Source organism: Arachis ipaensis, chromosome B10 (assembly GCF_059453495.1).
Source record: "Arachis ipaensis isolate K30076 ecotype BB chromosome B10, ASM5945349v1, whole genome shotgun sequence".
In the NCBI taxonomy this organism is placed as follows: domain Eukaryota; kingdom Viridiplantae; phylum Streptophyta; class Magnoliopsida; order Fabales; family Fabaceae; genus Arachis; species Arachis ipaensis.
This window is the reverse complement of record NC_142435.1, coordinates 115,858,753-115,886,348: the sequence shown is the minus strand read 5'-3', so window position 1 is coordinate 115,886,348 and position 27,596 is coordinate 115,858,753. Positions and strand designations below refer to the sequence as shown.

At 41.3% G+C, this 27,596-nt stretch overlaps 1 non-coding gene and 1 pseudogene across 1 annotated transcript; both read left to right on the top strand.

Moving 5' to 3' along the window:
• The first annotated feature begins 1,280 nt into the window (after positions 1-1,280).
• On the top strand, positions 1,281-3,442 carry LOC148581407 (uncharacterized; annotated as a pseudogene).
• Positions 3,443-15,827: 12,385 nt separating this feature from the next.
• On the top strand, positions 15,828-15,935 carry LOC148581406 (small nucleolar RNA R71). Its single transcript, XR_015894593.1, has one exon. It is a non-coding gene; the product is annotated as a small nucleolar RNA R71 (small nucleolar RNA).
• The last annotated feature ends 11,661 nt before the right edge of the window (positions 15,936-27,596 follow it).

The following is a 27,596-nucleotide window of genomic DNA, read 5'->3' as shown; positions in this document are numbered from 1 at the left end:
CCACCCGCGGCTAGAAGTAACCCGCGTGCCACTTTATCTTACAGAGGATCTGGACAGCTTCCAGAAGCTTCTAGACAGACGGGCAAAAGAGAATGGGTCCACCCGAATTCGGAGTATAAATGGGAAGGGACCTACCCCTCTCCAGAAGTACGTTACCCTTTATCCTAATTTGCCACCGCATTGTACGGACTCTAACTTTAGCATCAGAGTGTCCTTACAGGTGGCCCTACCCTCCGACCCACCGACAACTCGCACAACCTTCCTCCTTGCGGAACTCGCACACAGGTCCAGATTTCCCTTCACAACTAGTTGCTCCAGACCCGACTTTATTTGAAGCGCCATTCACCCGAGCAACCGAATATTGGCACCGTCTGTGGAGACCTGGCATGAATATGAAGCTCTTTTCCCATGTAGAAGAGGTACGAGAGGAAGGAGGAGCCCGCCTAAGGAGCAGGGTGAGTTCGGCAACCTCGCAGGAACTTCTGAGGCCCTCGGCTCGTCAAGATGACTCCCACTCCCGATCTCCCGAGAAACACCCATTTGGTAGGACAGGAGGTGATAAATCCAAAATTATGCAAGAGCTCAGACACCGAGTGCAGAACTTGGAAAGGGAGCTGGCAGCAAGGGACTACTACCGTCCCGAGCATAGCAGAGACTCTCATCCAAGCCTGTCTCGTACCTGATCCCCGACCAAGAGGTCAGAAGATTACAGGAGAAGCCCCAAGAGGGACGATGAACGAGAATGTGCCGACACACTATCCCACGCTTACTCCCATGGAGAATCGAAAGGTCGGGGAGAGACGAGGAAAAACAAGGCAAAGAAGCATCAAGATCCCGTTATAATAGGAGCAACCCCTTTCCATCCATCCTTAAGGTTTGGCTGCCGAAAAATTTCGACAAGCCAACAGACATGAGGTATGATGGGACGAAAGATCCCCAGGAACATTCAACGGCCTTCGAGGCCAGAATGAACCTGGAGGTTGTGGGTGACGCTGGCAGATGCCGTGCCTTCCCTGTAACCTTAGCAGGTCTAGCAATATGTTGGTTCAACGCGCTTCTGAAAGAGTCCATTACGGCCTTCACAGATATCGCACAGAGGTTCTTAGCGTAATTCACTACCAGGATAGCCAAGGCCAAACACCCGATTAATTTGCTCGGGGTGACCTAACAGGCAGGCGAGCCGACAAGGAAGTTCCTCGATCAGTTCAATGATGAATGCCTAGAGATTGATGGTCTAACGGACTCGGTGGCAAGTCTATGCTATACAAACGGCTTGTTAAATGAGGATTTCAGGAAGCACCTCACCACCAAGCCTGTCTGGTCTATGCAAGAAATCCAAAATGTGGCGAGGGAGTATATTAACAACGAACGAAGAAGTCAGCCAAGAGGTGGCTGCCAATAAGCGGCAGCCCCCTAACCCACCAGCATGTCAGACTGGGAACGTAGAAAAGCCAAGAGAGGCGTCAAAGGAGGGAACATTTGGGAGACCACTCAAACCGTTTCCTTGGGTGGGTAAATTCACTAACTACACACCCCTGACGGCGCCTATTGTGGAAGTCTATCAACAAATTGCAGACAAAAATATACTGTCCAAACCACGACAGCATAAGGATAGAACGGGTGGAAACAAGAGCTTGTATTGTGATTACCATAAGGGTTTTGGCCACAAAATCCAAGATTATTTTTATTTGAAGGACGCTTTGGAGCAGGCCATTTGAGAAGGGAAGCTGACAGAGTTCTCGTAATTCATACGGGAACCGAGGAAGGGAGAACGGGAATGATCCGAGAAAGACCGGAGCTGGGCTGTAAAGCTAAGGCAAGGGCCCTCCGAGAATGCGGATAATGCACCAACGATAGTCATTAATGTTGTGGTTGGAAGAGATGTACCACACAAGACAAAGTCAGCAGCAAAAAAGGATGCAAAAGTCCTGGCCGTGTCATCGGGTAGCCGCAGTGCTCAGTCTGGCGAGCTCCCCGAAATATCTTTCGGCCCGGAAGATCGTTGGTGCCATGATCTTCCTGAAGACCCACCAATGGTGATTACGGCGAGAATTGGGACAAGCCTGGTCAAGCGAATCCTAGTGGACACGGGAGCTGACTCGAACATCATGTTTCGGAATGTGTTCGACACCCTCGGGCTCAAAGAGAGTATCCTCAAAAGCCATCAACACGGGGTCGTAGGTTTGGGAGATAATTACATAAGGCCTGACGGGTTACTCACTCTCTCGATCTGCATTGGATCCAGGGAAAGCAGGAAGTCAGCGATGGCGGAGTTCGTGATCCTGAGGGACTCCACAGCATACAACATGATCCTAGGAAGGAGAACTATCAATGAGTTGTCAGCCGTAATTTTCACAAAGCTCCTCAAGATGAAGTTTGTGACAGACAGCAGAGTTGTAGGATCTATTCGGAGAGACTTGGAGATGGCGTTCGCTTGCGACAATGCCAGTCTATCCCTAAAAAAGAAGTCAAAGGAAGCTGCCGGGGTGTTCTTGGAAAACTTGGATGCGAGAATCGACGACAAGCCGAGACCAAAGCCTCAAGAAGACCTGGAAAATTTTCGGGTAGGGGATACAGAGGACGAGTTTACCTTTGTAAACTGAAACCTCCCCTACGAGTTAAAGGGCCCTCTCATCGAGGCCATTAAAGAAAACAAAGATCTATTCGCTTGGACCCCAGCTAACATGCCAGGAGTAGACCCCGATTTCATGTCACACGTCTAGCTGTGAAACCAGATGCCAAGTCGAATGCACAACGTAGGAGGAAGATGTCGCCTGAAAAGGCTAATGAGGTAGCCAAGCAGACGGCTAGCTTGTTGGAAGCCGATTTCATAAGGGAATTGGACTACTCGACGTGGCTCTCGAATGTGGTCCTTGTTAAAAAAGCCAACGGAAAGTGGAGGATGTGCATCGGCTATTCGGACCTCAATAAAGTATGTCCAAAAGATTCATTCCCTCTTCCCAACATTGACGCCCTAGTAGACGCTGCTATGGGGTACCGATTTCTGAGCTTCATGGATGCGCATTCCGAATACAACTAGATCCCGATGCACCGTCCTGAGGAGGAAAAAACTGCGTTCATAACGCCAATGGGAACCTACTGTTACAAGGTCATGCCATTTGGGCTGAAGAATGTGGGGGCTACTTATCAAAGATTAATGAGCAAAGTCTTCAAGGATCACGTTGGCAAGTCGGTGTAAGTGTACGTCGATGATATACTGGCTAAGACGACTGAGCCTAGCAACTTAGTTGCTGATTTGGAAGTGGTATTCGGGTCACTTTGAAAGCATAACATGAGGTTGAACCCTCTGGAATGCGTATTTGCCATGGAAGCAGGGAAGTTCTTGGATTTTATGATCACACAAAGAGAAGTTGAGTTCAACCCAGATAAGTGCGAAGCTGTTCTCTGGATCTCAAGCCCTGGCTGCGTCAAGGACGTCTAGAGACTGGTAGGGAGGCTCATGACTTTATCTCATTTCCTCGGTGCCTCGGCAGCAAAGGCTCTACCCTTCTTCAACCTGATGAAGAAAGGGATAGCTTTCGAGTGGACTCTAGCTTATGAGGAAGCCTTAAACCACTTCAAGAGGATCTTGTCAGAACCGCCAGTGCTCGGTAAGCCAAAAGAAAGGGAGATCCTGTACCTCTACCTGGCGGTGACAGATGAGGCTATGGCGGCCGTTTTGGTTCGAGAGGAAGATAAAATCCAACAACTGGTGTACTTCATAAGCAAAGTGCTCCAAGGAGCAGAGCTGAGGTATACCAAGTTGGAAAAGTTGGCTTACACTTTGCTAGTCTTCTCCCAGAGACTGAGACAATATTTTCAAGGGCGCCCGATCACGTTAAGAACCGACCAGGCCATCCGACAAATCTTGCAGAAACCCGACCTGGCGGGGCACATGATGACATGGGCAATAGAATTGTCCCAGTATGACATCTGATATAAACCTCGACATGCGATCAAGGTGCAAGCAATGGTTGATTTCTTGGTGGAAGTGGCCGGTGATGCCCCCCAAAAACCCAGGAACACAGTGGAAGCTCCATGTTGGCGGGGCGTCCAACCAAGCGTTTAGAGGAGTATGGATCATTAAGAAAGCTCGGAAGGAATGACTTACAAGTAATTTATCAAATTTGAGTTCCCGATCTCAAACAACCAAGCGGAATATGAGACCTTGATAGGGGGCTTAACCTTAGCCAAAGAGGTCGAATCAACAAGACTTGAAGTCAACAGCAACTCCCAGGTCGTGACTTCTCAAGTGAATGGAACCTACCAGGCCAGGGACCCTTTAATACAAAAGTATTTAGAGAAGACAAAAAGGCTATGTGAGGGCTTTGAGGAGGTAGTGTTCCAACACATTCTAAGGGAGAGAAATGCTAGAGCCGACCTATTGTCAAAATTGGCAAGCACCAAGTCTGGAGCGGGAAATCGCTCTCTCATCCAGGGTTTGGTGAAGGAACCATCGGTGACCCTCTACTTAGCCCTGGTCCCAGACCCTCTCTCTTAGATCAGCCCAATCCAGTGCTTCCTAAGATAGGGCGCTCCCTGGAGATGAAAAGGAGGCCAAGGCAATAAGGAGAGAAGTTGCTAAGTACGTAGTAATACAAGGCCAGTTGTACAAACGAGGATTTAATCAGCCCCTTTTGAAATGTTTGTGTCCTGACTAAACGGACTACATCCTAAGTGAGGTTCATAAAGGGTGCTGCGGCCACCACATTGGAGGAAAGACATTAGCCAGGAAGCTCGTTAGAGCCAAGTATTATTGGCCCACGGTGATGGTGGATGCCCAGGAGTTCGTAAGGAAATGCAAGAAATGCCATGAGAATGAGAATTTTTACAAGGCCCCAGCAGAAGAGTTAAGTTCTATGATGGATTCCCGACCTTTTTTCCAGTGGGGAATCGACCTCTTGGGGCCGTTCCTGGTAGCCCCTAGGACAAGTCAAGTACCTCATTGTGGCCGTTGATTATTAGATGAAGTGGATGGAGGCGGAGCTATTAGCCAGCATATCCTCTGCGAATTGTCAAAAATTCCACTAGAGGCAAGTCATCGCTAGGTTTGGAATACCGGAGGTTGTGGTCTCGGACAATGGGACACAATTTTCCGATAAGGAGTTCGGGGAGTTCTTAACTGGATTAGAGATCAAGAAGTTTTCCTCGGTGGAACACCCCCAGAGCAACGGGCAATCCGAGGCGGCAAAAAAAGTTATCCTCAGTGGATTAAAGAAGCGTCTTGACCAAAGAAAGGGCTCTTGGGCTAACGAGTTGGCCTCTATTTTATGGTTCTATAGGACAATGCCACAATTCTCCACCATGGAGACACCTTTCTAGCTTACATACGGTGTTGACGCGGTTATCCCTGTGGAGATCAGAGAACTAAGCCCAAGGTTGATCCTAGGTGGAGGTAGTGAAACGATCGAAAAAGACTTAATTGACAAAACAAGGGAGATGACCCACTTGTCAGAAACGGCACTGAAATAGAGGATAGCCTTGCGTTACAATCGCAAGGTTCTAAACAGGAGCTTTGAAGAGGGTGATGTAGTGTTGTGGCATAACGACATTGGCCCACTGACTCCAGGAGTAGGCAAGCTAGCAATCAATTGGGAAGGACCATACAGGGTAAGAGAAGTTCTCAGAAAAGGTGCCTATAAGCTAGAGCGGTTGGACGGGAAAGAGGTCCTGAAAACTTGAAATGTGGCAAACTTGAAGAGATTTTGCTCTTGAAGGCCAACATCCTGACTTGACGGTTATTCTTCACCCTTATTTCAATTTATTGCCATCCTTTACTTTACCATTCCTTTGTTAGATGCTTCATGTTCTTTTAAAATACTTATTACAAAGAACTCCTGTATTTTCATATGGTCATCATAAAGGAGGCACTCTTTCCCCTAGCCCTCTATGTGAGATAGCGGCGAGGGGTTTTGACGAGGCCCATTATTAACAGCGAGTTGATTAACTTTGTTCTCGTTAATTTTCATCAAGTTGTAAAAACGGAAGCTCGGAACTGATTACCCCGTGCACCACAACACCACAATGAGCGGATATCCAATAAATAAGTAAAAGACATATAACTACCTAAAGTGACAAGAACGATTCCAAGAATCAAAAGCATTAAAATGGTAGTTCGGAAGGGCACCATATCGGCCGGGTAACAAGCTAAAACTTGTTTTTAACATAAAGATCATAACAACGGCCTAGCAAGAAAGCAAGAAAATAAATTGTTTGCTACAAAAAGAGGGCATCACATCGGCCCATCAGTTGAAAGAGTATAACAGATTTAAAAGAAAAGTACAAGTCATGTAGCTCTTGACTTCCTTGGGATATCAACAATCTTCCCATCTTGGATCATCTTGAAAGCTCCAATGGCCAAGGTGTCAAAGTCGGGAGCAAGGAGGCAGACTTGAGCTTTGATCGCCTCTTCGGTAGCTTGGATAGTTTCCTGGGCGTCCTTGACAGTCTCTTTATTCTTTTTCTTCATCGCCAAGGCCTCCTGTGTAGCAAGATCGGCCGTCCTCTTGGCCTCAGCAAGCTTCTCCTCCAACTCCTTCACTTTCCCCTCTGCCACGATGACCTGACCACGGGCATTGTTGAGATCGCGGGAAAGTCAAAGGCTGTATTCTACTAACCGATTGATCTCGACAGCGTCCTCCTTGGATTTCCTCTCCTCCTCGGCAAGTCGGATCTTAAGAGATTCTTCTTGGGCCTTCAAGTTAGTAACATCCTTTTGGGCAGCCTTAAGTTTCTCCTTTAAGACTTGACCTTGCGCCAATGCAGGCTCAACCTTCCAGGCTATGGCGGCTACCCGGAGGAGGCTTCCGTAAGTCCACCTGGCCTGTGCGAACAAGTCCTCATCTCAGAAGAACTCCTTAGTACCCGGGAGAAGCTGGGAATCAATGAAGCACCCCACGTCAAAGTTCTTCTCCATAATCGTAAGAACTTTTCCCGAGCCAGGGATTGTTTTTCTCTTCTTTGGATTAGTGATAATAGTCAACTCATCATCGTCCTCAACCTGCACCCCTTACCTGGTCTTCCTCGTCGGCAGCAGGATTCTCCTCAGGGTTTTCAGGGGGCACCTCGGCAGAAAGACGAGGCTGAGTGCTGCCTGTACCGATGGCTTGGGACTCAGGCTCAACTGAAGGAGTTGCCGAGCTATTATCATCACTATTTGCCGCAGGGAAGAAGTGGCTCATCAGGCGAAACATGGTTGTATTCCCAGCAGTCATAGAAACTACAAGAAAATAAAAGAAAATTCCAAGTTAGGAAATCGGAAAAACAAGAAGTTTCAAGACAGCAAAACGGACAAATTAATCGGAAGAACGGGATAATGATAAAGTTCAGGCCTTACCCACACATTCGCGCCAAGCTTCCTAGTCGCCCATCAACAGATGAGGATTAAAATTTTTGGGGCCAAAAATCGCTAACAAAAGATCGGCGATTTGCCAACCATGCTGACCTAATCCCTCATAGGTCATTTTTATTAGATAATTAGAGCCGATGCCAAAGCTCCAATACATTGGAATCCGTCCTTCGCCCTCAAGAGTAAGCCAAAACGAGTGGGGACCCTGTTTAGGCCTAACCTTGAAGTAAGTGCTTTTGAAGCCATGAAAGGAATCTTCGAAAAGTCCGAAGATTCTCCAATTCTGGGTAGACCAGAAGGAGAGGTAACCCTTTTGGTGCTTGCCTTCTCGGGTGGGGTTTGTGAGTACAAAGAGGTAAAAAAATACATTAACGCGTGTTGGGAGCTCTAGGTATTCACATACCATCTCAAAGCAACGGATGGCAGCCCAGCTATTTAGATGAAGTTGTGACGGGGCGACATCACATCGGTTAAGTAGAGCCATGACAAAAGGAGAAAAGGAAAGGCGGACACCCAACATGGTTAACATGCGTTTGTACACCCATAGCCAGTCAAAAACCAGGGGAGAGGATAAGTTTATATGGCATATACATTCACGATCCCCCAGGACGAAAACATTGTAATTTGCCTCTTCCGGGCTGCCTCTACACAAGGCTCCGAAATTATGAAATTCCTGTAGCTACTCTTGGGTTATCCGGGAAGCCATGCTTGTCACGTCGGGGGGTAACCCAAATGTAGCGGTGGTGCATGAAATTGTGATCTCAGGGAACGGCGCCAGAAATTCTGTACGCACGTCTTAATAAATTGTTTTTCATTCACAACTTCGATACAACTAACCAGCAAGTGCACTGGGTCGTCCAAGTAATAAACCTTACGTGAGTAAGGGTCGATCCCACGGAGATTGTTGGTATGAGGCAAGCTATGGTCACCTTGTAGATCTCAGTCAGGCGGATAGAAAAAAGTTATGGAGTTTTCGAAAATATATAATAAAATAAGGATAGAAATACTTATGTAAATCATTGGTGAGAATTTCAGATAAGCGCATAGAGATGCTTTCGTTCCTCTGAACCTCTGCTTTCCTGCTGTTTTCATCCAATCAATCCTACTCCTTTCCATGGCTGGCTTTATGTAAGGACATCACCGTTGTCAATGGCTACTTTTTATCCTCTCTGGAAAATGGTCTGATGCGCTGTCACTGCATGGCTAATCGTCTGGAGGCATCACTCTTGTCAATGGCTGCATCCCATCCTCTTGTGAAAATGGTCCAAATGCTCTGTCACAGCACGGCTAATCATCTGAGGTTCTTGATCATACTGGAATAGGATTCACCCTCCTTTTGCGTCTGTCACTACGCCTAGCACTCGCGAGTTTGAAGTTCGTCACAGTCATTCAATCCCAGAGTCCTACTCGAAATACCACAGACAAGGTTTAGACTTTCCGGACTCTCATGAATGCCGCCATCAATCTAGCTTATACCACGAAGATTCTGATTAAGAGATACAAGAGATACTCATTCAATCTAAGGTGGAACGGAAGTGGTTGTCAAGCACGCGTTCGTGGGGGAATGATGATGATTGTCACGTTCATCACATTCAGGTTGAAGTGCGAATGAATATCTTAGAAGCGGAATAAGTTGAATTGAATAGAAAAACAGTAGTACTTTGCATTAATCTTTGAGGAATAGCAGAGCTCCACACCTTAATCTATGGAGTGCAGAAACTCTACCGTATGAAATACATAAGTGAAAGGTCCAGGCATGGCCGAATGGCCAGCCCCTCTGATCTAAGAACCAGGCATCCCAAGATGTCTAATACAATAGTAAAAAGTCCTATTTATAATAAACTAGCTACTAGGGTTTACAGAAGTAAGTGATTGATGCATAAATCCACTTCCGGGGCCCACTTGGTGTGTGCTTGGGATGAGCTTGAATGTTACACATGCAGAGGCTCTTTCTGGAGTTGAACGCCAGGTTGTAACGTGTTTCTGGCGTTCAACTCTGGTTTGTGACGTGTTTCTGGCGTTTAACTCCAGACAGCAGCGTAGAACTGGCGTTCAACGCCCTTTTACATCATCTAAACTTGGCCAAAGTATGGACTATTATATATTTCTGGAAAGCCCTGGATGTCTAATTTCCAACGCAATTGGAAGCGCGCTATTGTGAGTTCTGTAGCTCCAAAAAATCCACTTTGAGTGCAGGGAGGTCAGAATCCAACAGCATCAGCAGTCCTTCTTCAACCTCTGAATCTAATTTTTGCTCAAGTCCCTCAATTTCAGCCAGAAAATACCTGAAATCACAGAAAAACACACAAACTCATAGTAAAGTCCAGAACTGTGAATTTAACATAAAAACTAATGAAAACATCCCTAAAAGTAACTAAATTCTACTAAAAACATACTAAAAACAATGCCAAAAAGCGTATAAATTATCCGCTCATCACAACACCAAACTTAAATTGTTGCTTGTCCCCAAGCAACTAAAAATCAAGTAGGATAAAAGGAAGAGAATATACTATAAATTCCAAACTATCAATGAAACATAGCTCCAATCAGATGAGCAGGACTTGTAGCTTTTTGCCTCATGAATAGTTTTGGCATCTCACTTTATCCATTGAAGTTTAGAATGATTGGCATCTATAGGAATGGTGCACGAAATTGTGATGTCCAGGCTCAAACAATCCCTGGCAACGTGAGCAACTTGGTACGCGTAATCGTGATTACACTTTAATTATGTAAAATTTATGGCTCTTTCTTTCCCTGGCAGTGGCGCCAAGAACATGGTACCAATACCATGGTTCACAACTTCGATACAACTAACCAGCAAGTGCACTGGGTCGTCCAAGTAATACCTTACGTGAGTAAGGGTCGAATCCCACGGAGATTGTTGGTATGAAGCAAGCTATGGTCACCTTGCAAATCTCAGTTAGGCAGATATAAATTGATAATGATGTTTTCGAATAATAAATAATAGAATAGGGATAGAGGTACTTATGTAGATCATTGGTAGGAATTTCAGATAAGCGAATGGAGGTGCTTTTCGTTCCTCTGAACCTCTGCTTTCCTGCTATCTTCATCCAATCAGTCTTACTCCTTTCCATGGCTGGCTTTATGCAAGGGCATCACCGTTGTCAGTGGCTACATCCCCTCCTCTCAGTGAAAAATATGCTCACATGCTCTGTCACAGCACAGCTAATCATCTGTCGGTTCTCGATCATGCTGGAATAGGATTTACTATCCTTTTGCGTCTGTCACTAACGCCCTGCAATCGCGAGTTAGGAGCTCGTCACAGTCATTCAATCATTGAATCCTACTCGGAATACCACAGACAAGGTTTAGACCTTCCGGATTCTCTTGAATGCCGCCATCATTCTAGCTTACGCCACGAAGATTCCGGTTAGGAGATCTAAGAGATATTCATTCTAGCTTAATTCATGTAGAACGGAAGTGTTTGTCAGGCACGTGTTCATAGGGGAGAATGGTGATGAGCGTCACACATAATCATCACCTTCATCACGTTCTTGGGTGCGAATGGATATCTTAGAAGCGAAATAAGATGAATTGAATAGAAAACAGTAGTACTTTGCATTAATCTTTGAGGAACAACAGAGCTCCACACCTTAATCTATGGAGTGTAGAAACTCTACCGTTGAAAATACATAAGTGAAGGTCCAGGCATGGCCGAGATGGCCAGCCCCCTAAAACGTGATCAATAGTCTCCTAAGATGAACAATGGATTAAAACTGAGACCAAAGATGCCTAATACAATAGTAAAAGGTCCTATTTATAATAATCTAGCTACTAGGGTTTACAGAAGTAAGTAGTTGATGCATAAATCCACTTCCGGGGCCCACTTGGTGTGTGCTTGGGCTGGGCTTTAACTTTCCACGTGCAGAGGTCCTTCTTGGAGTTGAACGCCAGTTTTTGTGCCAGTTTGGGCGTTCAACTCTGGTTTTGGCTCCTTTTCTGGCGCTGGACGCCAGATTTGGGCAGAAGGCTGGCGTTGAACGCCAGTTTACGTCATCTATTCTTGGCCAAAGTATGGACTATTATACATTTCTGGAAAGCCCTGGATGTCTACTTTCCAACTCAATTGGAAGCGCGCCATTTCGAGTTCTGTAGCTCCAGAAAATCCACTTTGAGTGCAGGGCGGTCAGAATCCAACAGCATCAGCAGTCCTTCTTCAACCTCTGAATCTGATTTCTGCTCAAGTCCCTCAATTTCAGCCAGAAAATACCTGAAATCATAGAAAAACACACAAACTCATAGTAAAGTCCAGAATTGTGAATTTAACATAAAAACTAATGAAAACATCCCTAAAAGTAACTAGATCCTACTAAAAACAATGCCAAAAAGCGTATAAATTATCCGCTCATCACAACACCAAACTTAAATTGTTGCTTGTCCCCAAGCAACTGAAAATCAACTAGGATAAAAAGAAGAGAATATACTATAAATTCCAAACTATCAATGAAACATATCTCCAATCAAATGAGCGGGACTTATAGCTTTTTGCCTCTTGAATAGTTTTGGCCTCTCACTTTATCCATTGAGGTTCAGAATGATTGGCATCTATAGGAACTTCAGATTTCGAATAGTGTTATTGACTCTCCTAGTTCAGTATGATGATTCTTGAACACAGCTTCTTTATGAGTCTTGGCCGTGGCCCTAAGCACTTTGTTTTCCAGTATTACCACCGGATACATAAATGCCACAGACACATAATTGGGTGAACCTTTTCAGATTGTGACTCAGCTTTGCTAAAGTCCCCAATTAGAGGTGTCCAGGGTTCTTAAGCACACTCTTTTTTTTGCTTTGGACCTTGACTTTAACCGCTCAGTCTCAAGTTTTCACTTGACACCTACACGCCACAAGTACATGGTTAGGGACAGCTTGGCTTAGCCGCTTAGACCAGGATTTTATTCCTTTAGGCCCTCCTATCCACTGATGCTCAAAGCCTTGGGATCCTTTTTATTTGCCCTTGCCTTTTGGTTTTAAGGGTTATTGGATTTTTCTGCTTACTTTTTCTTTTTCTTTCTATTTTTTTTTCGCCTATATATTTTTTTTTCTGCAAGCTTTGTTCTTTGCTGCTTTTTCTTGCTTTAAGAATCATTTTTATGATTTTTCAGATTATCAAATAACATGTCTCCTAGTCATCATTCTTTCAAGAGCCAACATATTTAACATTCTTAAACAACAACTTCAAAAGACATATGCACTGTTCAAGCATACATTCAGAAAACAAGAAGCATTGTCACCACATCAATATAATTAAGCTAAGTTCAAGGATAAATTCGAAACTCATGTACTTCTTGTTCTTTTGAATTAAAACAGTTTTTATTTTAAGAGAGGTGATGGATTCATAGGACATTCATAACTTTAAGACAAAGTTACTAACTACTAATGATCATGTAATGAAGACACAAACATAGATAAGCACATAACATAGAAAACGAAAAACAGAAGAAATAAGAATAAGGAATGAATCCACCTTAGTGATGGTGGCGTTTCCTTCTTGAGGAACCAATGATGTCCTTGAGCTCTTCTATGTCTCTTCCTTGTCTTTGTTGCTCCTCCCTCATTGCTTTTTGATTTTCTCTTATTTCATGAAGCATGATGGAGTGCTCTTGATGTTCCACCCTTAGTTGTCCCATATTGGAACTCAATTCTCCTAGGGAGGTGTTGATTTGCTCCCAATAGTTTTGTGGAGGAAAGTGCATTTGAGGCATCTCCGGGATCTCATGGTGATGAGCTTCATACGCTTCTTGAGCTCCATGACTGGGCTCTCTTGCTTGCTCCATCTTTTTCTTAGTGATGGGCTTTGGAGATGAACCTTTCCATCTCCCATGACTCGGATGTGGAAGCTTTTATCTTCCCTTTCCCTCTTCTAGAGGATTCTCCGTTCTTAGATGCCATCAATGGTAATGGAAAAACAAAAAGCTTATGCTTTTACCACACCAAACTTAGAATATTGCTCGCCCTCGAGAAATAAACAAAAGAATAGAAGAAGAAGAAGAAGAAGAAGAAGAAATATGGAGAGGGAGAGGGAGATGTGATTTCGGCCAAGAGGAGTGTAGAGGGATGTGTTGTGTGAATTTGATGAAGAATGGAGGTCTTTATATAGGGTAGGGAGGGGGGGGTTAAGGTTCGGCCATATGGGTGGGTTTGGGTGGGAAATTGGTTTTGAATTTTTGAAGGTAGGTGGAGTTTATGAGGTAGGTTTATGAGGAAGAGTGGATGGATGTGAGTGGTGAAGAGGTGATGGGGAAGAGAGATTGAGGTGATTGGTGAAGGGTTTTTGGGGAAGAGTGTTTATGGGGTTGTGTGAAAGAGAGTGGTGAGAAGAAGTGAGTGGAGGTAGGTGGGGATCCTGTGGGGTCCACAGATCCTGAGTGGATCCTGTGGGGTCCACAGATCCTGAGTTGTTCAAGGATTTACATCCCTGCACCCATTAGGCATGTTAAAATGCCTTTGTACCCAACTCTGGGCGTTCAGCGCCAGGTTGGTGGCCATTTTGGGCGTTCAGCGCCCAGAAGCTGCCCATTTTGGGCGTTCAGCACCAGAACCATGCTCTGTTCTGGCGCTGAACGCCAGACAGATGCTCCTCCAGGGTGTGATTTTTCTTCTGCTATTTTTGATTCCATTTTTAATTTTTATATTTATTTTGTGACTCCACATGATCATGAACCTACAAAGACATATAACTAAGAAAAATATAGTTAGATAAATAAAAATTGGGTTGCCTCCCAACAAGCGCTTCTTTAATGTCAATAGCTTGACAGTGGGCTTTGATGGAGCCTCACAGATGTTCAGAGCATTGTTGAAACTTTCCAACACCAAACTTAGAGTTTGGATATGGGAGTTCAACACCAAACTCAGAGTTTGGTTGTGGCCTCCCAACACCAAACTTAGAGTTTGACTGTGGGGGCTTGGGTTGACTCTGCTTTGAGAGAAGCTTTTCATGCTTCCTCTCCATGGTTGCAGAGGGAGATCCTTGAGTTTTAAACACAAGGGAGTTCTCATTCCATTGAAGGACTAGTTCACCTCTGTCAACATCAATCACAGCTCTTGCTGTGGCCAGGAAAGGTCTTCCTAGGATGATGGATTCATCCTCTTCCTTTCCAGTATCCAGGACTATGAAATCAGCAGGGATGTAAAGGCCTTCAACCTTTACTAATACGTCCTCTACTTGTCCATATGCCTGTTTTCTTGAATTATCTGCTATCTCTAATGAGATTCTAGCAGCTTGCACCCCATAGATTCCCAGTTTCTCTATTACAGAGAGGGGCATGAGGTTTATTCCTGAACCAAGGTCACACAGAGCCTTAAAGATCATGGTGCCTATAGTACAAGGTATTATGAACTTTCCAGGATCCTGTCTCTTTTGAGGCAATGTCAGTTGATCCAGATCACTTAGTTCATTGATGAACAAGGGAGGTTCAACTTCCCAAGTATCAATGCCAAATAATTTGGCATTCAGCTTCATAATTGCACCAAGAAACTTGGCAGTTTGCTCTTCAGTAACATCCTCATTCTCTTCAGAAGAGGAATACTCATCAGAGCTCATGAAGGGTATAAGGAGGTTCAATGGAATCTCTATGGTCTCTAGATGAGCCTCAGAGTCCTTTGGTTCCTCAGAGGGAAGCTCCTTATTGACCACTGGACGTCCCATGAGGTCTTCCTCCTTGGGATTCACGTCCTCTCCTCTCCTCACAGGTTCGGCCATGGTGCTTATGTCAATGGCCTTGCACTCTCCTTTTGGATTCTCTTCTGTATTGCTTGGGAAAGTACTTGGAGGGATTTCAGTGATCCTTTTACTCAGCTGGCCCACTTGTGCTTCCAAATTTCTAATGGAATACCTGGTTTCATTCATGAAACTCACAGTGGCCTTAGATAGATCAGAGACTAGATTTGCTAAATTAGAAGCATTTTGTTCAGAGTTCTCTGTCTGTTGCTGAGTGGATGATGGAAAAGGTTTATTATTGTTAAACCTGTTTCTTCCACCATTATTAAAGCCTTGTAGAGGCTTTTGATCCTTTCATGAGAAATTGGGGTGATTTCTCCATGATGAGTTATAGGTGTTTCCATAAGGTTCACCTAAGTAATTTACCTCTGCTATTGCAGGGTTCTCAGGATCATAAGCTTCTTCTGCATAAGAAGCCTCTTGAGTACTGTTGGATGCAGCTTGCATTCCATGCAGACTCTGAGAGATCATATTGACTTGCTGAGTCAATATTTTATTCTGAGCCAATATGGCATTCAGAGTATCAACTTCAAGAACTCCCTTCTTCATAGGCGTCCTATTATTCACAGGATTCCTTTCAGAAGTGTACATGAACTGGTTATTAGCAACCATGTCAATGAGTTCTTGAGCTTCTGCAGGCGTTTTCTTTAGGTGAATGGATCCACCTGCAGAAGTGTCCAGTGACATCTTTGATAGCTCAGATAAACCATCATAGAATATATCCAGGATGGTCCATTCTGAAAGCATGTCAGAAGGACACTTTTTGGTCAACTGTTTGTATCTTTCCCAAGCTTCATAGAGGGATTCACCTTCTTTCTGTCTGAAAGTTTGAACATCAGCTCTAAGCTTGCTCAGCTTTTGAGGAGGAAAGTACTTGGCTAAGAAAGCCGTGACCAGCTTATCCCAAGAGTTCAGGCTATCTCTGGGTTGAGAGTCCATCCAGATTCTAGCTCTGTCTCTTACAGCAAAAGGGAAAAGCATGAGCCTGTAGACTTCAGGATCTACTCCATTAGTCTTAACAGTATCACATATCTGCAAGAATTCAGTTAAGAACTGAAAAAGATCTTCAGATGGAAGTCCATGAAACTTGCAGTTCTACTGCATCAGAGAAACTAATTGAGGTTTCAGCTCAAAGTTGTTTGCTCTAATGGCAGGAATGGAGATGCTTCTTCCATGTAAATTGGAATTAGGTGCAGTAAAGTCACCAAGCATCTTCCTTTCATTATTATTATTTTCGGCTGCCATCTCCTTTTCCTGTTCGAAAATTTCTGAAAGGTTATCTCTGGATTGTTGTATTTTAGCTTCTCTTAATTTTCTCTTCAGAGTCCTTTCAGGTTCTGGATCTGCTTCCACAAGAATGTTCTTGTCCTTGCTCCTGCTCATATAACAAAGAAGAGGGCACAGAAAAATAATAATAATAATATGGATCCTTTATACTATAGTATAGGGATCCCTTTGTGAGTGGAAGAAAAGAGGGAGATAAAGAGTGTGATGTAAAGAAAGAAACACAACTGTGAGGATGGCAGAGATGTGAGATGAGATGTTAGTAGATGAATAAATAAATAGAATAAGATGGGAGAGGGAGAATTTTCGAAAATTATTTTGAAAAAGAGTTAGTGATTTTCGAAAATGGTTTTTGAAAATTGTTAGTATTTTTTTTCGAAATTTTTTTTTAAAATTAAAAATAAAAATAATTAGTTAATTAAAAAGAAATTTTTGAAAAAAAAGGAAGATATTTTCAAAAATTAGAGAGAGAGAGTTAGTTAGGTAGTTTTGAAAAAGTTAAGAAACAAACAAAAAGTTAGTTAGTTAGTTGAAACAAATTTTGAAAAGATAAGAAGTTAGGAAGTTAGAAAAGATATTTTGAAAAGATATTTTTTTTGAAAAAGATAAGATAAGAAGATATTTTTGAAAAGATATGATTGAAATTAGTTTTGAAAAAGATTTGATTTTTAAAATCACAATTAATGACTTGATTCATAAGAAATCACAAGATATGATTCTAGAACTTAATATTTGAATCTTTCTTAACAAGCAAGTAACAAACTTCAAATTTTTGAATCAAAACATTAATTGTTTGTGTTATTTTCGAAAATTTGGTATAAAAATAGGAAAAAGATTTTTGAAAAATATTTTTTGAATTTTCGAAAATAACTAAGAATTTTGAAAAAGATTTGATTTTTGAAAAAGGTTTTGAAAAAGATAAGATTTTCAAATTAAAAATTTGATTTGACTCATAAGAAACAACTTGATTTTAAAAATTTTTGAAAAAGTCAACTCAAATTTTCGAATTTGATGAGAGAAACAGGGAAATATATTTTTTTGATTTTTTGAATTTTTATGATGCAAGGGAAAAACAAGAAAAATGATGCAATGCATGAAATTTTTAGATCAAAACAATGAATGCATGCATGAATGATATGAGTGTCAAGATGAACACCAAGAACACTTTGAATGTCAAGATGAACATCAAGAACATATTTTTGAAAAATTTTTGATGCAAAGAAAACATGTAAGACACCAAACATAGAATTCTTTAATGCTTAGGCACTAAGAATTCAAGAGTGCATATGATAAACATGAAAAGACACAAAACAAAAAATCATCAAGATCAAACAAGAAGACTTACCAAGAACAACTTGAAGATCATGAAGAACACTATGAATGCATGAAATTTTCGAAAAATGCAAGATGCACATGCAATTGACACCAAACTTATAACATGACTCAAGACTCAAACAAGAAACAGAAAAATATTTTTGATTTTTTATGATTTTCTAATTTTTTTTTGGATTTTTTTCGAAAATTATTTGAAAAAGAAAAATAAGGATTCCAAAATTTTTAATATGAATTCCAGGAATCTTGCATTCTTAATCTAAAGCTTCAATCCAGTAATTAGACATGGCTCACTAGCCAGCCAAGCCTTCAATGAAAGCTCCGGTCCAAAACACTAGACATGGCTAATGGCCAGCCAAGCTTCAGCATGTAATTCAGATATGACATGCCTGACATACTCATTCCCAAAGGAATAGACATGGCTTTACAGCCAGCCAGGCTTCAACATGCCTCATGAAACACTAGAATTCATTCTTAAAAATTTTGAATAAAAATTTTTGAAAACATTTTTATTTATTTATTTTTTTTTCGAAAACAAAAGAAAACTTTTTTTTGAAAGATTTTTTGAAAAATTTTTGAAAACAAAACAAAAAAAAATTACCTAATCTGAGCAACATGATGAACCGTCAGTTGTCCAAACTCAAACAATCCCCAGCAACGGCGCCAAAAACTTGGTGCACGAAATTGTGATGTCCAGGCTCAAACAATCCCTGGCAACGTGAGCAACTTGGTACGCGTAATCGTGATTACACTTTAATTATGTAAAATTTATGGCTCTTTCTTTCCCTGGCAGTGGCGCCAAGAACATGGTGCCAATACCATGGTTCACAACTTCGATACAACTAACCAGCAAGTGCACTGGGTCGTCCAAGTAATACCTTACGTGAGTAAGGGTCGAATCCCACGGAGATTGTTGGTATGAAGCAAGCTATGGTCACCTTGCAAATCTCAGTTAGGCAGATATAAATTGATAATGATGTTTTCAAATAATAAATAATAGAATAGGGATTGAGGTACTTATGTAGATCATTGGTAGGAATTTCAGATAAGCGAATGGAGGTGCTTTTCGTTCCTCTGAACCTCTGCTTTCCTGCTATCTTCATCCAATCAGTCTTACTCCTTTCCATGGCTGGCTTTATGCAAGGGCATCACCGTTGTCAGTGGCTACATCCTCTCCTCTCAGTGAAAAATATGCTCACATGCTCTGTCACAGCACAGCTAATCATCTGTCGGTTCTCGATCATGCTGGAATAGGATTTACTATCCTTTTGCGTCTGTCATTAACGCCCTGCAATCGCGAGTTAGGAGCTCGTCACAGTCATTCAATCATTGAATCCTACTCGGAATACCACAGACAAGGTTTAGACCTTCCGGATTCTCTTGAATGCCGCCATCATTCTAGCTTACGCCACGAAGATTCCGGTTAGGAGATCTAAGAGATATTCATTCTAGCTTAATTCATGTAGAACGGAAGTGTTTGTCAGGCACGTGTTCATAGGGGAGAATGGTGATGAGCGTCACACATAATCATCACCTTCATCACGTTCTTGGGTGCGAATGGATATCTTAGAAGCGAAATAAGATGAATTGAATAGAAAACAGTAGTACTTTGCATTAATCTTTGAGGAACAGCAGAGCTCCACACCTTAATCTATGGAGTGTAGAAACTCTACCGTTGAAAATACATAAGTGAAGGTCCAGGCATGGCCGAGATGGCCAGCCCCCTAAAACATGATCAATAGTCTCCTAAGATGAACAATGGATTAAAACTGAGACCAAAGATGCCTAATACAATAGTAAAAGGTCCTATTTATAATAATCTAGCTACTAGGGTTTACAGAAGTAAGTAGTTGATGCATAAATCCACTTCCGGGGCCCACTTGGTGTGTGCTTGGGCTGGGCTTTAACTTTCCACGTGCAGAGGTCCTTCTTGGAGTTGAACGCCAGTTTTTGTGCCAGTTTGGGCGTTCAACTCTGGTTTTGGCTCCTTTTCTGGCGCTGGACGCCAGATTTGGGCAGAAGGCTGGCGTTGAACGTCAGTTTACGTCATCTATTCTTGGCTAAAGTATGGACTATTATACATTTCTGGAAAGCCCTGGATGCCTACTTTCCAACGCAATTGGAAGCGCGCCATTTCGAGTTCTGTAGCTCCAGAAAATCCACTTTGAGTGCAGGGCGGTCAGAATCCAACAGCATCAGCAGTCCTTCTTCAACCTCTGAATCTGATTTCTGCTCAAGTCCCTCAATTTCAGCCAGAAAATACCTGAAATCACAGAAAAACACACAAACTCATAGTAAAGTCCAGAATTGTGAATTTAACATAAAAACTAATGAAAACATCCCTAAAAGTAACTAGATCCTACTAAAAACATACTAAAAACAATGCCAAAAAGCGTATAAATTATCCGCTCATCAAGGAACTCAGAGTTCAGATAGTGTTATTGATTCTCCTAGTTCAGTATGATGATTCTTGCACACAGCTATTTTATGAGTCTTGGCCGTGGCCCTAAACACTTTGTTTTCCAGTATTACCACCGGATACATAAATGCCACAGACACATAATTGGGTGAACCTTTTTCAGATTGTGACTTAGCTTTGCTAAAGTCCCCAATTAGAGGTGTCCAGGGTTCTTAAGCACACTCTTTTTTTGCTTTGGACCTGGACTTTAACCGCTCAGTCTCAAGTTTTCACTTGACACCTTCACGCCACAAGCACATGGTTAGGGACAGCTTGGTTTAGCCGCTTAGGCCAGGATTTTATTCCTTTAGGCCCTCCTATCCACTGATGCTCAAAGCCTTGGGATCCTTTTTATTTACCCTTGCCTTTTGGTTTTAAGGGTTATTGGCTTTTTGCTCTTGCCTCTTGGTTTTAAGAGCTTTTGGCTTTTTCTGCTTGCTTTTTCTCTCTTTTTTTCTATTTATTTTTTTTCGCTATTTCTTTTTTTTTTTCTGCAAGCTTTGTTCTTTGCTGCTTTTTCTTGCTTCAAGAATCATTTTTATGATTTTTCAGATTATCAAATAACATGTCTCTTTGTCATCATTCTTTCAAGAGCCAACATATTTAACATTCTTAAACAACAACTTCAAAAGACATATGCACTGTTCAAGCATTCATTCAGAAAACAAAAAGTATTGTCACCACATCAATATAATTAAACTAAGTTCAAGGATAAATTCGAAACTCATGTACTTCTTGTTTTTTTGAATTAAAACATTTTTCATTTAAGAGAGGTGATGGATTCATAGGACATTCATAACTTTAAGACATAGTTACTAACTACTAATGATCATGTAATAAGACACAAACATGGATAAGCACTTAACATTAAGAAAACGAAAGACAGAAAATAAGAACAAGGAATGAGTCCACCTTAGTGATGGTGGCATTTCCTTCTTGAGGAACCAATGATGTCCTTGAGCTCTTCTATGTCTCTTCCTTGTCTTTGTTGCTCCTCCCTCATTGCTTTTTGATCTTCTCTAATTTCTTGAAGGATGATGGAGTGCTCTTGATGTTCCACCCTTAATTGTCCCATGTTGGAACTTAATTCTCCTAGGGAGGTGTTGATTTGCTCCCAATAGTTTTGTGGAGGAAAGTGCATCCCTTGAGGTATCTCAGGGATTTCTTGATGATGAGCTTCTTCATGTGCCTGTTGAGATCCATGAATGTGCTCTCTTGTTTGCTCCATCCTTTTCTTAGTGATGGGCTTGTGAGATGAATCTTTCCATCTCCCATGGCTCAGAGGTGGAAGCAATTGTCTTCCCTTTCCTCTTTCTTGAGGTGTCATTAATGGTTATGGAAAAACAAAAAAGCTATGCTTTTACCACACCAAACTTAGAATATTGCTCGCCCTCGAGTAAAAGAAGAAAGAATAGATGAAGAAGAAGAAGAAAATATGGAGGAGAGGGGGGGTAAGGTTCGGCCATAAGGGTGGGTTTTGGGTGGAAAATTGATTTTGAATTTTGAAGGTAGGTGGAGTTTATGAGGTAGGTTTATGGGGAAGAGTGGATGGATGTGAGTGGTGAAGTGGTGATAGGAAAGGGAGATTGAGGTGATTGGTGAAGAGTTTTGGGGAAGAGTGTTTATGGAATTGTGTGAAAGAGGGGTGAGAAGAAGTGAGTGGAGGTAGGTGGGGATCCTGTGGGGTCCACAGATCCTGAGGTGTTCAAGGATTTACAACCTTGCACCAAATTAGGCATGCAAAATGCCCTCTGGGTGTTCAGCGCCAGATTGGTGCTTCTTCTGGGCGTTGAACGCCCATTTGTTGCCCATTTCTGGCGTTGAACGCCAGAACCATGCTTGTTCTGGGCGTTCAGCGCCAGCTCTTCTCCAGGGTGCAATTCTGGCGTTCAAACGCCCAGATGCTGCCCATTTTGGGCGTTCAGTGCCAAAACCATGCTCTGTTCTGGCGTTGAACGCCAGCCAGATGCTTCTTACTGGCGTTTAAACGCCAGTGAGATCCTCCTCCAGGGTGTGATTTTTATTCTGCTGTTTTTGATTCCGTTTTCAATTTTTTTATTTATTTTATGACTCCACATGATCATGTACCTAATAAAACATGAAAAAACAAGAAAAATAAAATTAGATAAATAAAAATTGGGTTGCCTCCCAACAAGCGCTTCTTTAATGTCAATAGCTTGACAGTGGGCTCTCATGGAGCCTCACAGATGTTCAGAGCATTGTTGAGACTTCCCAACACCAAACTTAGAGTTTGGATATGGGAGTTCAACACCAAACTTAGAGTTTGGTTGTGGCCTCCCAACACCAAACTTAGAGTTTGACTGTGGGGACTTTGGTTGACTCTGTAGTGAGAGAAGCTTTTTATGCTTCTTCTCCATGGGTACAGAGAGAGATCCTTGAGTTTTAAACACAAGGGAGTCCTCATTCAATTGAAGGACTAGTTCACCTCTGTCAACATCAATCACAGCTCTTGCTGTGGCTAGGAAGGGTCTTCCAAGGATGATGGATTCATCCTCATCCCTCCCAGTATCTAGGACTATGAAATCAACAGGGATGTAAAGGCCTTCAACCTTTACTAACACGTCCTCTACTTGTCCATAAGCCTGTTTTCTTGAATTGTCTGCCATCTCTAATGAGATTTTAGCAGCTTGCATCCCAAAGATTTCCAGTTTCTCTATTACAGAGAGGGGCATGAGGTTTATCCCTGAACCAAGGTCACACAGAGCTTTTTCAAAGATCATGGTGCCTATGGTACAAGGTATTAGGAACTTTCCAAGATCCTGTTTCTTCTGAGGCAATGTCAGTTGATCCAGATCACTTAATTCATTGGTGAACAAGGGAGGTTCATCTTCCCAAGTCTCAATACCAAATAATTTGGCATTCAGCTTCATGATTGCACCAAGGTACTTGGTAACTTGCTCTTCAGTAACATCCTCATTCTCTTCAGAAGAGGAATACTCATCAGAGCTCATGAATGGCATAAGGAGGTTTAATGGAATCTCTATGGTCTCTAAATGAGTCTCAAATTCCTTTGGTTCCTCAGAGGGAAACTCCTTATTAATCACTGGACGTCCCAGAAGGTCTTCCCCCTTGGGATTCACGTCCTCCTCTCCCTCTTTGGGTTTGGCCATTTTGGTTATGTCAATGGCCTTGCACTCTCTCTTTGGATTTTCTTCTGTATTGCTTGGGAGAGTACAGGGAGGGATTTCAGTGATCCTTTTACTCAGCTGGTCCACTTGTGCTTCCAGATTTCTAATGGAAGATCTTGTTTCATTCATGAAATTTACAGTGGCCTTGGACAGATCAGAGACTAAGTTTGCTAAATTAGAGGTATTTTGTTCAGAGTTCTCTGTCTGTTGCTGAGAAGATGATGGAAAAGGTTTACTATTGTTAAACCTGTTTCTTCCACCATTATTAAAGCCTTGTTGAGGCTTTTGTTGATCCTTCCATGAGAGATTTGGGTGATTTCTCCATGAGGGATTATAGGTGTTTCCATATGGTTCACCCATGTAATTCACCTCTGCTATTGCAGGGTTTTCAGGATCATAAGCTTCTTCTTCAGAAGATGCCTCTTGAGTACTGTTGGATGCAGCTTGCATTCCATTCAGACTCTGAGAAATCATATTGACTTGCTGAGTCAATCTTTTATTCTGATCCAATATAGCATTCAGAGTATCAATTTCAAAAACTCCCTTCTTCATAGGCGTCCCATTACTCACAGGATTCCTCTCAAAAGTGTACATGAACTGGTTATTAGCAACCATGTCAATGAGTTCTTGAGCTTCTGCAGGCATTTTTTTTAGGTGAATGGATCCACCTACAGAAGTATCCAATGACATCTTAGCTAATTCAGACAGACCATCATGGAATATATCCAGGATGGTCCATTCTGAAAGCATGTCAGAAGGACACTTTTTGGTCAGTCCTTTGTATCTCTCCAGGCTTCATAGAGGGATTCACCTTCTTTCTGTCTGAAGGTTTTAACATCCACTCTAAGCTTACTCAGCTTTTGAGGAGGAAAGAACTTGGCTAAGAAAGCCTTGACCAGCTTATCCCAAGAGTTCAGGCTATCCTTAGGTTGAGAGTCCAACCATACTCTAGCTCTGTCTCTTACAGTAAAAGGGAAAAGCATGAGCCTGTAGACTTCAGGATTTACTCCATTAGTCTTAACAGTATCACAGATCTGCAAGAATTCAGTTAAGAACTGAAAAGGATCTTCAGATGGAAGTCCATGGAACTTGCAGTTCTGTTGCATCAGAGAAACTAGTTGAGGTTTCAGCTCAAAATTGTTTGCTCCAATGGTAGGGATGGAGATGCTTCTTCCATGTAAATTGGAATTAGGTGCAGTAAATCACCAAGCATCTTCCTTGCATTATTATTATTTTCGGCTGCCATCTCCTCTTCCTGTTCGAAAATTTCTGATAGGTGCTTGCTGGCTTGTTGTAATTTAGCTTCTCTTAGTTTCCTCTTCAGAGTCCTTTCAGGTTCTGGATATGCTTCAACAAGAATATTCTTGTCCTTGCTCCTGCTCATATGAAAAAGAGGGAACAGAAAAATAATAATAATAATAGGGATCTTTTTTACCCAAGTATAGAGGTTCCCTTATGTGAGTAGAAGAAAAGAAGAAGAGAAAATCTGAACTCAGAGAAAGAGAGGGTTTGGATTTTTGGTGAGATGAAGTGTTAGTAGATGAATAAATAAACAGAAGGAGATGAGAGAGAAGGATTTTCGAAAATTATTTTTGAAAAAGAGTTAGTGATTTTCGAAAATAGTTTTTTTGAAAAAGGGTAGTAATTTTCGAAAATTAAAATCAAAAATTAAAATAATTAGTTAATTAAAAAGAAATTTTTAAAAAGAGGGAAGATATTTTCGAAAATTAGAGAGAGAGAGAGAGATAGTTAGTTAGGTGGTTTTGAAAAAGATAAGAAACAAACAAAAAGTTAGTTAGTTAGTTGAAACAAATTTGAAAATCAATTTTGAAAAGATAAGAAGATAAGAAGTTAGAAAAGATATTTTAAAATCAAATTTTTGAAAAAGATATGATTTTGAAAAAGATAAGATAATAAGATATTTTTGAAAAGATATGATTGAAATTAGTTTTGAAGAAGATTTGATTTTTAAAATCGCAATTAATGACTTGATTCACAAGAAATCACAAGATATGATTTTAGAACTTAAAGTTTGAATCTTTCTTAACAAGTAAGTAACATACTTGAAATTTTTGAATCAAAACATTAATTGTTGATGATATTTTCGAAAATTATGAGATAGAATGAAGAAAAAGATTTTTGAAAAATATTTTTATAATTTTCGAAAATAAATAAGAAAAATGAAAAAGATTTGATTTTTGAAAAAGATTTTGAAAAAGATAAGATTTTTAAATTGAAAATTTGATTTGACTCATAAGAAACAACTAAATTTTAAAAAGTTTTGAAAAAGTCAAATCTAATTTTCGAAATTTATGAGTGAAAAAGGGAAAGATATTTTTTTGATTTTTGAATTTTTAATGATGAGAGAGAAAAACATGAAAAAGACTCAATGCATGAAAATTTTGGATCAAAACAATGAATGCATGCAAGAATGCTATGAATGTCAAGATGAACACCAAGAACACTATGAAGATCATGATGAACATCAAGAACATATTTTTGAAAAATTTTTAATACAAAGAAAATATGAAAGACACCAAACTTAAAAATTTTTTTATGTATAGACACTATGAATGCAAGAATGCACATGTAAAATAAGAAAAGATGCAAAACAAGAAAACATCAAGATCAAACAAGAAGATTTATCAAGAACAACTTGAAGATCATGATGAATGCAATGCATGAATGCAATTTTCGAAAAATGCAAAATGAGTATGCAATTGACACCAAACTTAAAAATTGACTCAAGACTCAAACAAGAAACATGAAATATATTTTTGATTTTTATGATTTTCTAATTTTTTTGGATTTTTTTCGAAAATTGATTGAAAAAGAAAAATAAGGATTCAAAAATTTTTAATATGAATTCCAGGAATCTTGCCATGTTAGTCTAAAGCTCCAACCTGAGGGTTAGACATGGCTTAATAGCCAGTCAAGCTTTAGCATGTAACATCAAAATATACTGCTCATTACTTATCAAATTAACTTGCCTCTATGCTGATGGCTGGAAGCCCCTATCCAAAAGAATTTAGACATGGCTTTACAGCCAGCCAAGCTTCAACATGCTTTATGAAACTCTAGAATTCATTCTTAAAAACTTTAGAATAATTTTCAAAAACAGATGAGAAATTTTTGAAAGATTTATTTTTTTGAAAAATTTTTTTTTGAAAACTTTTTGAAAACAAAATAAGAAGAAAATTACCCAATCTGAGCAACACGATGAACCGTCAGTTGTCCAAACTCGAACAATCCCCGGCAACGGCGCCAAAAACTTGGTGCACGAAATTGTGATCTCAGAGAACGGCGCCAGAAACTCTGTACGCACGTCTTAATAAATCGTTTTTCATTCACAACTTCGATACAACTAACCAGCAAGTGCACTGGGTCGTCCAAGTAATAAACCTTACGTGAGTAAGGGTCGATCCCACGGAGATTGTTGGTATGAGGCAAGCTGTGGTCACCTTGTAGATCTCAGTCAGGCAGATAGAAAATAGTTATGGAGTTTTCGAAAATATATAATAAAATAAGGATAGAAATACTTATGTAAATCATTGGTGAGAATTTCAGATAAGCGCATAGAGATGCTTTCGTTCCTCTGAACCTCTGCTTTCCTGCTGTTTTCATCCAATCAATCCTACTCCTTTCCATGGCTGGCTTTATGTAAGGACATCACCGTTGTCAATGGCTACTTTTTATCCTCTCTGGAAAATGGTCTGATGCGCTGTCACTGCATGGCTAATCGTCTGGAGGCATCACCCTTGTCAATGGCTGCATCCCATCCTCTTGTGAAAATGGTCCAAATGCTCTGTCACAGCACGGCTAATCATCTGAGGTTCTCGATCATACTGGAATAGGATTCACCCTCCTTTTGCGTCTATCACTAGACCCAGCACTCGCGAGTTTGAAGTTCGTCACAGTCATTCAAACCCAGAGTCCTACTCGAAATACCACAGACAAGGTTTAGACTTTCCGGACTCTCATGAATGCCGCCATCAATCTAGCTTATACCACGAAGATTCTGATTAAGAGATCCAAGAGATACTCATTCAATCTAAGGTGGAACGGAAGTGGTTGTCAAGCACGCGTTCGTGGGGGAATGATGATGATTGTCACGTTCATCACATTCAGGTTGAAGTGCAAATGAATATCTTAGAAGCGGAATAAGTTGAATTGAATAGAAAAACAGTAGTACTTTGCATTAATCTTTGAGGAATAGCAGAGCTCCACACCTTAATCTATGGAGTGCAGAAACTCTACCGTATGAAATACATAAGTGAAAGGTCCAGG